This window comes from Papio anubis, unplaced genomic scaffold (genome assembly GCF_008728515.1).
Source record: "Papio anubis isolate 15944 unplaced genomic scaffold, Panubis1.0 scaffold3666, whole genome shotgun sequence".
NCBI classification, from domain to species: Eukaryota; Metazoa; Chordata; class Mammalia; order Primates; family Cercopithecidae; genus Papio; species Papio anubis.
The window spans coordinates 1-2,594 of record NW_022163816.1 but is presented as its reverse complement, the minus strand read 5'-3'; the positions used below and the strand labels follow the sequence as shown (position 1 = coordinate 2,594).

General features: G+C 55.3%; 1 long non-coding RNA gene across 1 annotated transcript; it reads left to right on the top strand.

Annotated features, from left to right (window-relative positions):
* Positions 1–7: 7 nt before the first annotated feature.
* Positions 8–2,594, top strand: LOC116273111. Its single transcript, XR_004181592.1, has 3 exons — positions 8–496; positions 860–928; positions 2,570–2,594. It is a non-coding gene; the product is annotated as an uncharacterized LOC116273111 (long non-coding RNA).

Genomic DNA, 2,594 nt, shown 5'->3' with positions numbered 1-2,594 from the left:
GGAGCAGGCCTGGCATCAGAGGGGGCTCTGGGGGTGGCTTAGAATGCCCCAGGGAGGTGGGTGGATGGAAGGGCTTTGAGGCAGAAGGAAAGAGGTCTGTGCCAGGAAACAGCAAGTCTTGTTATCTCCATGAGCCTGAGTGTCCCCATCAGCAAAGAGGGCCCGTTGTCAGCCACCCACAGTGCTCTCCATCTGAAAGTGGTTTGGAAGATTGGCTGCCATCCGGGTGCGAGGAATCATTAGCAGTGAGGCCAAGTTTGGGGAGCCTGAGAGGAGCTGTGCACCAAGAGGAGGGTGTTTTTTGTTGTTGTTGTTTGTTTTGTTTTGTTTTTGTTTTTGAGAATCCAGAGGCCCTTATTGTCTGCTTCCTTTCTCAGCTAAACCCCTGCCCCCGGAGCCCCCAGCAGTGCCCCCTGAGGAGGAGCTGCAGCACCTGAGGAAGGAACTAGAGAGGGTGTCAGCAGAGCTCCAGGCCCACGTGGAAAACCATCAACACGTAAGTCTCCTGAACCAGGCACAAAAGGAGAGGCTTGGGAGGCAGGAGGAGAGGCTTCAGCAGCTGGCCGAGCCACAGAGCGGCGTCGAGGAGCTGGTGCGTTGCCCCAACTGGGGAGCCTGTCCTCCTCCCTAGCCCTCCAGGCCTTTGTTTCCCAACGTGTAAAATGGGGCAGTGTAGCCCTCACGTGAAATGTTACTTCTAAAGGCACCTGTGATTCAGAACCCTGCTCTGGTGGCTGTGGGAGAGAGTGGATGATTTTTCTAACCTGCCTCCACCCTTCCCGGTGCCATGAGAGGCAGACACCGAGATCTAGGGCCTCCAGCTGCAGTGGGTGGCTGCTGATTCCTTCTCTCTGTCCAGAACAATGAGAACAAGAGCGCACTGCAGTTGGAGCAGCAAGTGGAGGAGCTACAGGAGCCGCTGGGCGAGGTGAAGTAGATTGTAACCACCACCCCATCCAAGAAGGGCTGGAAAGCGGGCACCAGCCTCTGGGGAGGGGAGGTGCCAGGCCAGAGGCAGCTGCAGCCTGGGGGCAGGTGACCCCAGCACCCTCCAGGGCAGTCTTATGACCATTTCTTCCTTCCTGCCTTGTGACTTTTACAGGTGGGTAGCCCTGGGCTCCTCCCAGGTCTGGACATCATCATCCCAGCTAGAGGCATGAAGCCCCCCAGTCATAGGGGAACGGACAGTGGGATAAGAGGCTCCTTATGCCAAGCACAGTGGTTCAGGCCTATAATCCCAGCACTTTGGGAGGCTGAGGCAGGAGAATCTCTTGAGGTCGGGAGTTTGAGATCAGCCTGGCCAACATGGTAAAACCTCATCTCTACTAAAATTACAAAAAAAAAAAAAAATTAGCTGGACGTGGTGGAGCATGCCTGTAATCCCACCTACTCAGGAGGCTGAGGCATGAGAATCACCTGAGCCCAGGAGATGGAGGTTGCAATGATCTGAGATTGCACCACTGCACTGCAGTCTGGGCCACAGAGTGACACTCTGTCTCAAAACAGAACAAAAATGCTCCTTAGATTAAAACTGGATTCCAACCTCGGTTCCACTGGTCACCATTCAAGTACTTTGCATCTCTAAGTCTCTGTTTCTTTTTGAGATGGAGTCTCTGTTGCCCAGGCTGGAGTGCAGTGGTGCAATCGCAGCTCACTGCAAGCTCCGCCTCCCAGGTTCACACCATTCTCCTGCCTCAGCCTCCCGAGTAACTGGGACTACAGGCGCCTGCCACCATGCCCGGCTAAGTTTTTGTATTTTTTAGTAGAGACTGGGTTTCACTGTGTTAGCCAGGATGGTCTTGATCTTCTGACCTCATGATCTGCTCACCTCGGCCTCCCAAAGTCCTGGGATTACAGGCATGAGCCATGGTGCCCGGCTGCCTCTGTTTCTTTAACTTCAAAAGGAAGTTAGCATTTTCCTTACAGAGGTGCTGAGGATTAAATGAGATAATACATGGAAAGCATTAGGCCTGTAGCACACTTAGCACATAGTGGTTGGCTCCCACTGCTTTTCCACCAGTCTGTGGACTACAGTTTAAATGGTGAGCAGAGGGTATGAGATTTGAGCCTGGGGAAGGAGGCGTGGTGTTCTAGGAAAGGGAGACAGTCACTTAGGCCTGGAGTAAGGGGCCAGGGGCCTGAGCAGATGACAGAGCCCCACAGTGCCCTCGCTACCCTATTAATGGGCCCAGAATCTGGAAGCCAGCCGCCACGTGCCGTCACACCCACGGTCTTCTTGCAGGTGGAGCTGAAGAGGCAAGAGGCTCAGAGTCTGCAGCAGCAGCCAGACCATTACCTGGGTCACCTGCAGCAGTCCGTGGCCATCTATCAGCAGCAGGTGGCCGCCTATCAGCAGCTGACCTCCTAGAAGGAGGTGCTGCACAGGCAGTTACTGCAGCAGACCCAGCTAATGAACCAGCTGCAGCAGCAGGAAGCTTGGGGCAAAGCGGTGGCCGAGATGGCCCGCCGAAAGTTGCAGGAGACCCGGGGAGGGAGCTGCTGAAGACGGGGCCATGAGGGGGACGACCTGGCAAACTCTGTGCCTTCTCACTCTTTCCTGGCCCCTTAGGAGCACCTGGAGGCTGCCAGCCAGC